This window comes from Haplochromis burtoni, unplaced genomic scaffold (genome assembly GCF_018398535.1).
Source record: "Haplochromis burtoni strain Fernald_Lab_line unplaced genomic scaffold, NCSU_Asbu1 Contig_18, whole genome shotgun sequence".
Classification (NCBI taxonomy): Eukaryota; Metazoa; Chordata; class Actinopteri; order Cichliformes; family Cichlidae; genus Haplochromis; species Haplochromis burtoni.
The window spans coordinates 3,437,570-3,453,035 of NW_024582379.1; positions in this window are offsets into that span (position 1 = coordinate 3,437,570).

The following is a 15,466-nucleotide window of genomic DNA, read 5'->3' on the forward strand; positions in this document are numbered from 1 at the left end:
CACACACACACACACACACACACACACACACACACACACACACACACACGCTCAGACGTACACACATGCACAAATTCATAAGAACAACACGCACACTGTGCACAGACACACACAAAGCACAGCAGTGCTACACTGCTCCCCTGCCCCCAGACACAAACCTCATCTGCCAGCCTGCTGCTTTTGTCCGGACCACAGGAGTTTATGCTGTGAACACAGAGTGACGTCTCTGTCCCTGCCTCTCAATCTGTGCTCTGTCTACCTGTGTGTGTGTGTGTGTGAGGGAGAGAGAAAGAGAAACAGCTTTTTGGGATGAGAGCTGTAGCTAAAATGACATTTCCAAGAAAATTTTCAATTCAAAAGTGATTACATATCCCTCCTGTCATGCTGACACTGAGCTCCTGGTCCTGATTTAAGAAAATATTCAGTTTTGAATACATTTTAAAGGTCATCGGTCATTGTCATCTCATTGCTTTTGAGTCCATGTAGAACTTCTGTATGTGCTGCTTTTAATCAAACCCTGACTAATGGAAACATTTACATCAAACACACCAACAACGCTGTTGTTGGTGTGTTTGATGTTCTGTTATTGAATTTTGATACCAGTGTCCCAACCTGGTTGTCCCACAGACTGTATCTTCAGGTAATTAAAGCAGAGAAGTTTTACTGCAGACTGTTGAGCAAATATAAACTAACTAAAGCAGCTATTGCTACAATAAAACGTGGTTTCTTTTTTTTTTTCTTACTGTACATTGTTCCGTGTTGTTGGGGATAGTCCGCGTTTGATGGTCGGACTCTGTTTTATGTAACGATCCCTCGTCTCCTCTGGGTGCGTTATTGACAATTAGCCAGATTAGAAGAGTGGGGATGTAATTTGGACCAAACGTATGTATTGGCTGCTTTTGCGCGCCTGTGTGAGGTGAGAAGGCCCCACGCTGGTGATTAATTACAGCCAGGCCCGTGTGACAGAGCTGGGAGCTCTCCCGGTGCTGTCTACAGCCGACATGCAGGGAAATCCAGCCTGGCTAATTGACCCGGCTTCTGTAAGGCCATCCATCAACCGTGGCCCGAGTGGCCCCGTAAGAAACACATTATTCAGAGGTAAGTTAGTTAACCAACTAGCGCTCCACCGTTCATTAATGGTATTAGGTCCTCTCCTGTCTGTCTCAGCAAACCAGCGCGTCGTGCGCTACAACACTGGAGGCATGCGCAATCAAAGCTAAGCTAGTGTAAAATGTTATTTTGTGTGGTCGTTGTTGTTTTAATACATTGTCGCCCGAAAACTTATACAAGTACAGAAGCTGAGGTTTGTAGACCCAAAGGAAACAGCAGAACACGCCAGTTTTTAGCATTTGTTCCAGTGTTTTATCATCTAAGTTGCTAATTTGATGAAAAAACCCAAAGCAGTTTCACCGCACTTTTATGATTTATTTAGTTTACTTATATTCTAGTACTTCTAACTTCTTAGAAAAAAAATGAATGCAATAAAAAAGTACTATATGAATGAATATTATTATTATTGTTGTTAATATTAAAAAAACAACAACACACACACAGGTGTAATAGCGTCCAGAGGAGTGTCTGGGTTGTGTGGTTATACCTTATGCACAAAAATGGAGAACCACGAGGTCTCCGTTCTTCAGACCTGGCCTGGGCCCACATGTGCTTTCACTTGACCTCTTCCTGCCCCCCACCCCATGCAGCAGACCCCCAGATATCTCACATGAAGAGAAGATATATGGAGACATATTTTAAAGTCAGCGAGCAGTGCGGGCGTTTGGATGTAAGCGGGAGAGATGATTTCTCATCCCCAGAAGGTGACTTTTCATACTGGAATCTTTCCCCAAATATCCGGTCTCCTCCCTCCCTGTGAGGTTTGCTGCTAAAGCAGAGAGTAAATGCAGCTGGGTCACATCTAGATGTCACGGTGAAGTTATAGTTGAGTGTGTATATGTCTACGAAAGGGTGAAGGCATCAGAGTCTGTGAGCTTTGGGATTTATTGGAGCAGCATGTAGACTTTGAATAAAAAATATGTATTCAGACACATATATTTGGTGATTTGAAGACTGGAGAGTGCTCATCAGCACCATTCATGATCATCTTCATTTATGCAAACTGTGGCTCATAAACTGTGAGTGTGAGGTAGCCCCATAGCACCACCTACCTGTGAGAGAACAGGGCTGGAGTTCCTCTTCCTTTGCCTCCTTTGCTCTTCTTTTAAACAGTCTTTGTGCTAGTTAGTCTACAGCTACAGCTGCTTTGAGCTACAGTTCAAAGCAGCAAATGTATTTAGTTAAAGTTTTACTCTTTTTTTCTTTTTTTAGCAGTTTCATTTGTGCTCAAATTTCTACCTGTGTAAATTCTATCAGTGTTGTAGCAGTGGCTTCTCATCAGTAGCAACACTATCACAACCGCCCTAAATAACCATTTTCTGTATTTTGGTGTCCTCTGTTTACCAGCATGCATAAATATGCAGAAGGATATCTAATCAAATAAATCCATTCATTAGGTGAGCTGCTGGTATTTCTGCTTTTGCATTAATTACATAGTCATTACCATATCAATTAGAGAAATCAGAGATCATGTAATTAAGGTTTAACCAAAAGCACCTGCTGCCTCTGAGCTGTGGTGTGTGTGTGTGTGTGTGTGTGTGTGTGTGTGTGTGTGTGTGTGTGTGTGTTTCCTTCACTCCTAATCTAATCTCTGGCCTTTGACAGGACTCCCCCTCATCAATCCTGAGCTGTCGGAATCCAGCTTCTGTTTTTTTGTTTTGTTTTGTTTTTGTTTATAGGGGTGTGCGGTGGCTGTGGCGGCGGTGTTTGGAGGGGGCGTCATGCAAAATGTTGTCATGGCGATAAAATTGATTGGCATGGACGCCTGATTAGAAAAGGATAATGGGAGACAGGTGGGAGGAGGCGGGCTGTACATCGAAAAGAACAGATTGGGACAAAGTGAGGACTAGCTGGGTGTCACGGGCACTGTCTATTTTGGCTCTAGTTACATCTTGTAAAAGATATCCAGTAATTACTCTCTAACGTTCCACAGAGGCTCTTCCTGTATTCTGAGGTGTCGGGGGTTTTAAATAGTACCAGCAGATGTTGTTTTGTTTGGCTTTAATGTGACTCAAACTAGAAGGATATGTCCACTATTTGTTACAGCAACAGATTCATTTCAACAAGTTCAAGAGGCAAGCGAGCTCCGACTACAGAGAGAGCATGCAAGCAGGGACTGTTTTTATAGTGTTAGTTCACCACCTGTGAGCAATAAGATGGATGGAGCTGTGAAGAGGATGGAGTGGGTCCACAGAAGGCATGTGTAGAAGGCATGTGTAAGGAAAACAAAAATACACATAGGTAAAGCGATAGGGTACACGATGAGATGAGAAATGACAGGAGTGGAAAAATAAGAGGAAGGGAATTGGACTCCGGGGGACCGGTCTCTACTGCTGGGGCAACACCAGCCTCCGGCCCTCCTTCTTTGCATTTCCTGTTCTATTTCCTTCCTTCTCTTAATACTCCCTCTTTACCCCTCCAGCGTCTCCAGTCCGGTCAGTCAAACTCTGTTAACTGAACCAGTGAGAGGGAAAAGCCAGTTCAATAAATATGTTCAAGTTGATGATCAAATGAGCCGATGAAATATTCATTGTAGCTAGATTTCTTCTTCTCCTTCTAGAAATATCTGTGGTTAGATATTTTTTTTTATTGCTGATGTTGTTTTGATGACACATTTGTAATAAAAATCTATGGGCACAAACATAAAGTTACAGTTATGTTCATAGGTTTTTGGAGAGCAACTGATTTAAAATCTGGTGTGGCGATGTACAGGCAAAAATACAAAAATATGTCATATTGTAAAATCTTATGGAACTGTCAGTGGCAGGCATAGGCAGTTATAAAACATTTCTGTGGTTTAGTTTTATTTTGTACAATATCACTAGTAAACGATACAGGACGTTATCACAGATATGATAAAGATTAGTGTAGATAAAATGTAAATAATTGATCTTAAGCTGGTTTAAAGTAGGGGTGGGCGATATAGCTATAAAAATATCTCACAATAGTTCAGAGATGTTTCTGAACACTATTTTTTTTTTAGTTACTTCATCTTGCAAGGAGCAAAATTTAATAGTGCAAACAAAATGAATGATGTTTTCCATCCTTCTCCTCCAATAAGTTCCTGTCATTGATGAGAGATTGTCTAATTCTAAATGTGAGACTGTTGAAACAAGGTACTCTAACTTCTGCATGTTTGTCTGTTTCATGCTTTGTCTCTCCAAAGCGTGAAATGGACACACATGCAGAAACAGTGGACCGGCGTGTGCATTACAGGCTTTGCCGTGACATCAGGTTGCAAATATTCTCTCTTAACCTTTAAGTAAAAATAGAACTTATTAACTCTCAAAATAACAATAACTAATCTTGTAACTCCTCAGAAGTCTGCACAATATTTTTCATAATAACACTGAAAATTATTCTCTACATGTATCTTAAACCAGGCTTTTTAACCAGCTGCTTAAAGCCCTCATTTACTACCATGTAACCACATCAGTAATTTCCATCCACCGTTTGCTCCTCATGTCGTATGGAGTGCAGCTAGCAAGTGTTCCAGCAATGTTTGGTTGCGTCATTTATTTACTTTTGGTATACAATCACCAGCTGCTAGTATCTCCTCCTTTTTAGCCCAGTTGTACTCAATGCAGCAAACTGCAATGAGTAAGTTTGCAGTTTTTTCTAGCTTTAATGGAAACAATTTTCCTGTGTATTTTGCAAATCGTTGTGTTTTGTTTGAGTTTGTTGATGTAGTGCCCTTGTTACTAAATTGTCAGAGGCTGAAATGCAGCTCTTGCTGTCAAACATGTCTGGGTTTGTTTCGTTGTTGTGCAGGCAAGGAAATATAATTGCGTGCTGTAGCTTTATCATTGATATTTATCTTACTGGCACTTTCATGTCACGTAAAAAATTATGGTGGTATTATTGTGAATGATATGATAGTGTGGGCAAGCTGATTGCCACCCCATGCGAGCAGAAACTAAAACAGTGGCTGATCTTGTGGCCAAGATTTGAAGGCAAGAAATCAAAATTTCATCCTCTGAACTAAAGAGGAGAGGGACCATCTGGATTGTTATTACTGCTCAGTTCAAAAGCCTGCATGTCTGATCACATGGGGGTGCATTAATACCTATGCAATTGACAGGTAGCACATCTCAAAATCCTGAAAGGTACATCGTTTTTACAACAACATATACTCCCATTCAGATGTGTTTTTGAGGGAAGAACTTGTATATTTCAGCAAAGCAATGCGAAATTGTATACTGCATCGATTACAACAGCAGGGATTTAGACAAGAGTGCTGAACTGATCTGCCTGCCAACAGGTTCAATCTGATCGATCATGAAATGAAAAATACAGCAAAGCTGACAAAAGACTGTTGAGAAGTTAGAATCCATATCAGACAAGAATGGGACAACATTCCTCTCACAACAGTCCAGCAGCTGGTCTCTGCAATTCCCAGACGTTTACAGACTTGTTAAAGGCAGAGTGGTAAACATGACCCTGTGCAAACTTTTTTGGAATTGGTGTTGCGTTACATAAATTGTAGATCCTAATACTAGCAGAAGGCTTTTGTTCGATTACACAGCTGATAGCCTGCCCCTGATCATAACATTGGTGTTTCAGTCCGAAGTTCAGACAGCATCACTCAACAATCTTAACCATAGCTTTGTTATATATACTGCTCATCTGCCACTAGATGGCAGAAGTAAGCCATTCAGCAGTTGTAACTGTGATTTAAAGTATCACACAAGCCTGCCAACTGTCTTTTATGTTCCCAGTGTTTATTCAGTAGACAAGACCTATGTGAAAAATGCTCCAATCTGTCTTTTGAAAAAAGACAGAGAGCCTAATTCCTAAGAAAGTTTGTTTGTTCAGTGTTCTTCTGAAGTCTTTTCCTCAAATTCTGTGTCAGGCAGTGCCAGGGAAGTCACATTAATCACTGCACTAGCTTGTTAAATGATGTGAAAGTGGATGTCTCTGTACATAAACATAATGACGATAGAGGAAGACTCTGAAAATGCTACAGAACAGTGAAAACAGGGGCAGAAACCCCAAGGCTAACAGCTCCTGTGGTTGGTGCATAGTGCATTACAGAGGCCCGTGGATTGGTTTTTGCGTGTAAGGAAGAAACAGAGCATGGTTGTGCTAAAAAACGTCTTTTTGCTGGAAACTAGAAGGAAAGAAGTTCCTGCAGAAGTTCCTGCAGCCTTTAACGTCTGCTCAGAAGCTCAGGTGTCTGCCAAACAAACACCAAACAAAATAGAGACAAAAAAAAGACTATTTTAAGTGTCTTTTAAAACAAGTATTAAAAAAAAATCTTCTGAATTTATCCACATGGACCATGTGTAATGATATAGTGCGCTTTCCTGTGCACAAGCGCCCCCTGTTGCTGATTGTTGCATTTCAGGGCGCTGAATACAGAACAGTCAGAGAGTAACTTTGACAAAAAGTTTATTGGAAAAGTTTGTTATTAGACTTGAATCCCTTATTAAATATACCATGGAAGACAAAACAGTGTCACTCTTCTTCTGTTGTACCACTTTTTCCACAGCTGCTGTTGTTTGTTCAGTCAGACCTTCACTACAATAACCCACAAAAACTAAGAAAGTCTCTGTAAGCTATTTTTCGCAATACAATTCTAAATTTCCCCCCTGCATAATAAAATGCTAGCGAACATAATGTAATTGTTTTAATCACCAGACGAGGCCAAACAGCTGGGAACAGCACAGTATTGTGTTGCCTGCACGCTGCTAAGCTCACAGCACACAACAGTGGTGGTTCTCAGTCAGCACAAGCCGTGTATTCCCATTCGGTGAGACTGTGATATTCACTTCCCAGTGTGAAACTCTACGACTGCTCTGAACTGCTGTTCTCACCACCGAGCTGGTGACACTGCTATGTCAGTGTCACTCGTGGCGTATTTACACTGATCCCTGGTCTGCATACTTCCCTCAAATGCTGAGCCAAGTCCGATGAGCCCTTTAGATGAGGTGGCAGGATGCCCGAGCAACAGCACAGTGTGGACATGAAGCCTACCCTCGCTTTGTTGCCTGCCATATGGCTCTCCAAATCAGTGCTGTTTCTGCTGGTACAGATCCAGTAGAGAGGAGAGAAAAGGAGAGACACATTGTGTGTGTTTGTGTGTGTGAGAGAGAGAGAGATTTTTCAAAGCAAAGTTTCAGATTTCTGAATTAACTGGATTAAACTTCTCTTCATGCTCCACCAGCGATAACAACTGCTGGGGAAAAACAAAACACTCTAAACATTAATGTCATTAGCAGTTGCTTGGGATCCATTTAGGATTAAGGTATTTGGATTATGTGGACAAAATAAATCTAAAAAATTAGATTCCTTGACCTCAATAAAAAGGTCATTGAGGTCAAGGAAAGGCCTATAAGAAAACTGATAAAGAATTAGAAAAGGACAACTTTACATCAGTGCCCTTAACAATGTGACACCAGGTGTTTGGGGTGCTGAAACTACAACGTGCAGAAGATGGACTACAAATCACACATCTTACTTCGCCACACTATACTGGCCTTACCTTATATGTATTTGCAGGACTTCCCTTTCAAGAGAAGGACATTCAAATGAATCACACAAATGCAATTTATCAGCACAATTTACTAAGTTTCATACTGAAAAAAAAAAGGCTGTTGCAGTTGTGATAGTTGCTTTTAGGAGTGTTTATTTGCAATCAGATGAGGAGATGTTGTCAGAATGAGTGCAACTGACTTGGATTCCTCATGTTGAGTGTTCCCAGACTCACTTGTTTCTGTTCCTCAGCAATTTGGAGATTATGTATCGGAATTTCAGGAGCAGGACCACGCCTCCAAACACGCTCCTTCCGGTTGTCATCTATATAGGTTCCTCCAGTTCTGCAAGCTGCTCATTCTCCTTTACGTGCCCCACCCTCCCTCCCTCCATTTTCTCAATTCTTTAACTTCTTCATTTGTATTTAGTACATGGGGATCTGCCAGGCTCGGGAGCCATTGCCAATCCCTTCCCCTTCCCCAAACCACAGCTCAATTCATGTCAAAGCGTTCACTTTTACCTTCTGAAACGCTGTCAAACCTAAAATGAGGATGTGGGCCCAGCTATTGAAACTGGGATTTTGATGAAACAGAGCAGATATGAACTTAGCTAGATGTCTTTTTTTCAGCAGTGTGCACAAAGCAAGCGACTTCTCTCTATTGAATCTAAGACTCTAGTGTTACCCATCAGACCAGGCGACATTTTTTCAGTCTTCTGTGGTCCAGTTTTAGTGAACTGTAGCCTCAGTTTCCTGGTCTTAGCTGACAGGAGTTACACCTGGTGTGGTCTTCTGCTGCTGTAGTCCATCTGCTTCAATGTTTAATGTGTTGTGATCTCAGAGATGTTCTGATACTGTTACTGTTTCCTTTCTATCAGCTCAAAGCAATTTCTCCTCTGACCTCTAGCATCAACAAGTCATTTTTACTCAAAGATCTGCCACTCACAGGATATTTGTTTTTACTGAGAATGAGCCAAGATTGTTGTATTGGAGAATCCCTTAAACCACCTTTCTTCCCCATTTGACCTTCAGCAGCTCGTCTTGACTGTGTCTACATGCCGACATGTATTGAGCTACTGTCTTGTGATTGGCTGATTAGATATTTGCTCTTCCAAGCAGTTGATAAGGTGTACCTAACAGCATGAGTGTATATCAGTTCAATGAACAAATTTTCTGATTCATTTCAGTCTTTCTTTGACACCTTAGGCTGTGCTGGTGTCGCACATCACTTGATTTATTGTATGTTGTAACCCTGCTCACCTCACTTGAAAATATAGACTTGCTTATAAAGACACGCAGAACTTCAGTGTTTAAACAGCAATAACTGAATTTTGTTTTACTCATACAGTTAGAGGGACAAGGTGTTCTTCGTTATGTGCTGCATTTCAGGAGAATATGATGGAAATGACAACAAAGCAACTTCAATAAAGAAAGGAAAACATTTAATAACCGAGTGAAGCAGATGAAAGGTTTTCTTCATGTTTTCAGTTATTTGAAACTCACAAAAACATCGAGATGTGCCCGTTGATGAATGCCTCTCCACTGAAACCCAAATGATTACTAGTCAAAAGAGCAACTGAAATAAAAGTTAATAAGTTGCTATTTAAAGGTTATTGAGATAAAAAGGAGAATACTTAAGAGGAAGAAGACTCCCATAAGAATGCACTTTGGCTTCCTTTCATTTTCATTACTCACATTCACACAAACAGACGAAAAAAGAAAAATGTTTTATATTGTAGAGAATATTTACCAGTCAAAAGCAACCTGTGCTCATGCATTTGAAATCAGTTGAAAGTGTTACTTCAGTGAAATTGTCAGCGTGATGTTAACCAATATTCTAGTTTGGATCTATCTGCATGCATGGAAGTGTATATGTTGGAATGAGTGTGTGACTGTTGCTTATGTGTCTGTATGCTGGAAGGCGTGTACTTATCTTTAAAGCTAGAACAAAAACAAGGAGGAGAGAGAAAATATCACTCCAGTTCTCAGCTCCAAGTAAAATACTGAGCTGAATTTAAAGTATTAGTGACGGTTTATGCATCGTTACATGACCTGAGTTCTAAAAATATATTTGGGATGTTTAATGGATACAGACCCAGTAGGACGTTAAGGTCATGTAGTAGTGCACAGATCTGAAACTAAACAGGGTAATAAGGCATTTAGCTGCTATGCTGCCCACAGCTGGAACCACCTCTACAACAACTCAACTACTTTTAAAAAAAAAGAAGCTAAAAACAGCTTGATTCACAAGTGGTTTAAACTAAACAGATAGCTGTACCGGGAAATATAATAATATTTTTATTTTTGTTCTTTTTATTGTTGTTGCTGTTACTACTACTCGTATTTTTTCTGCCTTTATTACCTCATTTATTTTTGGTTTTAATTTTATCTTGTAAAGCAAGTGTTTGAAAGGTGCTATATAAATAAACTGGCTTTGCTTTAATGTGTTCCTTTTATTCAAACTGTAAAGCATTTTTTTATCATTGTTATTACATTTAGATAGAATTCAACCTGCTCATTTGGTCTTGTGATTATATCTGAAAGATGTCTTCTCCCATCAGTGCAGTGCTGACCCGTGCAGTCCCATGTTGTGGCTCTGACTTGTCTGTGTACTGCAGTGCAGTGTTGAGCTTCCTCACACTATTGTAAAAGTCTCCTACGGGGGGCACTATGAGCCGTGGTGTAGTTTTATGGATTACTCCCATTTCTGCCATACTTGATATCTCTGCCTCAGCAGTGGTTCCACTGTTGTTTCTTTAAAATTTCAGTCAAATTCATTCTTTTCAATATTATTATATTAAAGTATGTTGTTTTTAAATCCCCCTCATGATAAAAAAAATGCACAGCAGGTTTGTACCAGGGTCTTACATCTTTGTCTACTGCAGTGCTACTTACTCATCAATAGAGGGTGCTGTTTAACTTCTATATATGTTGCCTTTTCAATTCACTACCAGCCGTAAGCTGTTTCACATGGCTAAAAGGACAGCATTATGATCCTTTGATCTGCTTGAAATCACAAAATGGTCCTCAGTATTCACCCATATTGTTTTAGCACAAGCACAGCAGCTGTTTGGTTCATCTCCTCATCTTATTTTGGCTGAAAGTGACTAACGCTGCTGCTAAAATAACTCCACAGTCGATGGTGCAGAGGATGGCACAGGCTCGCAGAATACTGTTTCTCACTGTAGGCTGTGGACCGCTGCCAGCAAACACACTGGAGACTCTCCGTATTAGAACTGTTGAGGTGGATTCAACACGAGCAGCATATTGAAAACCAGCAGCACAGTTAGCTGTATCTGTACATGAGCTGCTGTTGCTATCAATGACCCTGAATATGACTGATGCAAAGCAATAAACAACATTATTAGCTTCCCTGTCATTGCTGCCATGTTTGATCTGATGAAGCCTTTGTTTGAAAAACGGCTCTGTGACTTGTCCCAGTTGAGAGAGACTAAATTAGAGCAGGAAATTAGAATTTTGTCCCAAGAGTTTCACCTGTAGCATGACTGTAGAAATTAGTGTAGCGCTGTGTCTCTGAAGCATGAGTGGGAAGAAAGCTCAGTCTGAGGACTGTCTTCTCACTTTTTAATTGTACCTTTTGACCTGCCGTATAGTTTCACCTGCTTCCAGCAAATAATTAGGGGTCAAGTTTTAAGTTCAGACATGTCACATGTCCAAAATACTTGACTGACTTCCTGCGTTGCATAGCAAGGTTATATACAGTATGCTTCCATGTGTTGAATAGGCTCTCTCTTCTGTCTCTTTTCACTGTAGTGAGTTTGTGTGTATGTGCCTCTGCCGGGTCCCGTACACTGTTTTTAGAGAAGCAGTGGAGCGGGTAATGTGCTGGCGGGTGCTGGCCGTCACACTGAAGGGAGCTTGGGCAGTAGCTGTGTGTTTCTTTCTATCCCTAGGTCCACACAACCTGTCCCTTTGTGTCTTAGGCAGGACCACCCCCGGGGGCAGTCCTTATTCACTGGGTGCACTCAGAAGCACAAAAAATGCCTTTTCAAAAAAAAAGCCTTATTCTTGTGTTTTTACACTCTTCAGGCATATTAATACAGAGCATATTAACGAAAAAATATGACTTACATTCGTACACGTTTGGAAGTGGTCCATCATGTTTGTAGAGCATGGCATTACAGCTGGTATCCTAAAGTTTGATTGTTTTTGTGAAACAGTTGCTTGGTGTCAAATTCCCATGTTCCTCAGTTATTTTAACCACCTTTTCCTGCCTTCTATATACACTCAGGAAAAATGGTTCGAGCATGTCAAAATTCCATGGCTATGTGGCAAAGATCATAAAATATGACTTGCCGTAGAAGGAAGGTTCTATGAATCCCATTCCCCGATCCTCTGAGTCTCCCGAACAGAATCTCCTAACCGTTAGGAGATTCTGTTCTAAAGGTTCCTTCTAAAGGTTCCTTTAGATGTGTCCTTGAACCAACACAGCAGATTTAAATGGCTAAATTAGCTCCTCAACATGTCCTGAAGTTCTCCAGAGGCCTGGTAACGAACTAATCATGTGATTCAGGTGTGTTGACCCAAGGTGAGATCTAAAACCTGCAGGGACACCGGCCCTCGTGGACTGAGATTGCCCACCCCTGTCCTAACGCCACCAAGCAACAAATACTCAGAAATCTGCTGGGCCGTCCTAGTCACAGGAAGAAACACAGAAATCTTCAGTGACCAAACTGAAACAGACTTACGGAGAGGTGAGGTGAAGACTACCGCAGTTAGATAACGCTCAGGTAAAGGCTGAAGGTCAGACCCCAGCTTAAATGGCAGACAGCTGATTGCCAGACGATCTGCAGGTTCGTCCAGGAGGACCATGACAGTGACAGGCGAACAGCAGAACTCCTTCCACATGTGAGAAGTAAACTATGGACCCCGATCAGAAACTATCACCAGGATCCCATGAAGCCGAAACATGTGGTCTGTGATGAGTTGGGCTGTCTCCAAACAGAAGCTTGGGAAGGGTAATGAAGTGTGCTGCTTTAGAGAATCGTTCTACAGTGTTTAAAATGACTGTGTTACCTGCAGCTGGTGGAAGGCCAATGATGAAGATCAGGGAGCCATGAGGCCAGAGACATCCAGGTGTGGGTAGTGGTTGAAAGAGTCTAACAGGAGAGCTAACAACTTTTCAGCCAAAGGAATGAGCAGCCAGTTAGCAGGACCGCTGCCAGGGTTCATCCTGCTGGGTGTTCCGGAACAGGGACTCACTCTGCCAGGTAAGTTAACCAACTATACAGGAATGCCCTAAGTGGGTGTTAGACCGAATTTTCCACTCATCGCCTTCTTGGATCCGTACCAGATGATAGACATTCTGAAGATCCAACTTGTTGAACACAGTAGCTCCCTGTAATAACACAAAGGGAGAGTTGAGAAATGGCAAAGGGCATTTATTTTTTAGCAGTGATGTCATCAAGTCCTCAAAAATCAATGTACATAGAGTTTTGTCCTTTACTTCAAAGGAAGGCCCTGCCCCAAGAAGAGAGGATGATGGATGGATAATGCCAGTGAGCTAGTGATGGATAGCTTCAGGTTTGGAAGCTTCAGGTTTGAAAAGACTAACCTACTTGTTAGAAGTGGTGTTCCTGGGAAAAAAATCTATGGCGTAGTTGTACAACTGATGAGGTGAAGAGATGGTCTTTGCGGAATACCTTTGCAAGATATGGTAAGCAAAGGCACCACAGAAAGGTCAGGCGGCTCGGGTAGTTTTCTGGCGGGGCCGTAGAAGGAAAAGCAGACTTGAAACAAAACTGGTGACAAGACAGACACTATCCCATGATGGCATTCTTTTCCCAGTCAATTTGGGGGTTATGTTTGCTGAGCCATGGGTGTCCAAGGATGAGTGGATTATTAGGTGCTTCAGAAATGTATAGCTGAATGTGTTCGTTATGGTTACCAGACAAGATGATTTACAGGGAGTATGCGATGACTGATATCTGGGCGACGGGTGCCATCAAGGGAGGAAACATGAAGAGGTTCAGGTAATGCTTAAGGGGGAGGCTGAGTTCTGCAGCCAGAGCCCCATCCTGGAAGCTTTGCTCAAGCATGGAGTTAATAAGAGCCTGCAGGGGGCGTGAAAGAGACTGGAAGGAGAGCTTAGCAAAGACAAGCAAATCAAGTAGGGATGAATTATTTTCAGTTTTGCCCACCAGTATCCATACTGTCACTGCCGGGGGCTCTTTTTTTGGCCGACAAAGATGCATGTTAATTAAATGGGTCGCTAGGGGCACTCACCTGCATCTCAGGCATTCTAGCAAGGAGAGATCGGTACAACAGAGCTGCATCGGTTATTCTCCATGGTCAATCCAAGTTTGGGGTCCCAGGCTCTTCCGGGGCAGGTCCTTTGGAGCCGGAAGCACTGCATCATAGGGATGCACAGGCGCATCCAGAAGAGGGTGGAGATCCCAGGAGGATCCCACCCCTGTAAAGTAGGTCAACGCACCTACACACAGAGCAGAAAGCACAAATACAGAGAGAGAGACAAGGAAAACAAAGGGTAAAGAGAGAAATGGCGGAGATGCATAGGAGGACTCGAGGACCATGACAAATACTGCTACTAATCAGGAATTATAGTAAATTTTTCTACACAGTTCCCTATTTTTTTTTAATCTAACTGGACACTATATAACAGTGTTTATTTAAAGTTTTAGATTTAACCCTTAAGAATCCTGCCTGTCTTCAGTTATTTGTTTTTTTGGTGTTTCTGTATTGAGTTTTTGATGCACGAAGTGAAACAAGTAGGGTCATACCAGCTAATAGACCCCGAGCATTGTTAATAATTCACTTCTTTACCTTTAAAACTCACAGCGTGCTGTCGCAGTATGCTTCAGGCCGTTGTCCATCTGCACTGTGAGGTGCCATGCAATTACTTTACTGCATATGGCTGAATCCGAGGAATGTACATTTCACAATCCATCTGACTGCTTTTGTCTTGTGTCACATAATCAATAAACACCAGTGACCCAGCGCCATTGGAAACAATACATACCCATACATCACACTGCCTCCTAAAGGTGATGTAGTATTAGTAGTTCAAATAATAAAGAGATCCAAGCCTTTTCTTTATTTTTCTCTACGTAACATTCCAGTACAGGTTCAACCGCTTGGATAGATGTTGTGAAGAGGTTCCTTCAATCTTCTGCCAAAATGTACAGAACTGTTGATGCAGCCCCTCATAATGCCCCATCTATCTGACAGTTTTCTTTGTGTTTGTGTGGCCAAGAGATCTCCTGTTTGAGCTCTTTTGCTGCATATTTGTGGGTTCAACAGCTTCCAAATGGAAATGCCACACTTTGAAACAACTACAGACCTTTCTAAATTTATGAAGAAATATTTAAGAAACGGCTCCCATTTGGCCATGAAACAGCTTTCGAAAGAATTGTGCAATTATCCAAAAATAGGAAAATGTGGATAAATGGTTACGATTAATTAGTGATTATTGTAATATTTTTCATAGAATCCTTAAAGTCTGCACCTTATACCCATATTCATCATATTTGTCAACTCGAAAGTGTGTTTGTATACAGCTGAAACCAAAAAATCATTTGTGTTGAAAAATGCAATTCCCAGCCAAAAAAAAGTCTCACACTCTCATATTTCACTGGGTCGCCTTTAGCTTTGATGACAGCAAGCATTCACTTTGGCATTGTTTCAGTGAGCTTATTCTATGTCACTGCATTTATTTCCATCCAGAGTTGCATTAATTTGTCACCAAGATCTTGTGTTGATGATGTAGAGATGTTCTGGTCTATATAGGCCAGAACATCCAGACTGGCCAACAGCCTGTATCCACAGGCTGTGAGGCTCCTGAACTCTCTGCCCCCCTCTCACGGACAATAACCATATCCAACTTCTTAATAGCACTGAACTTAC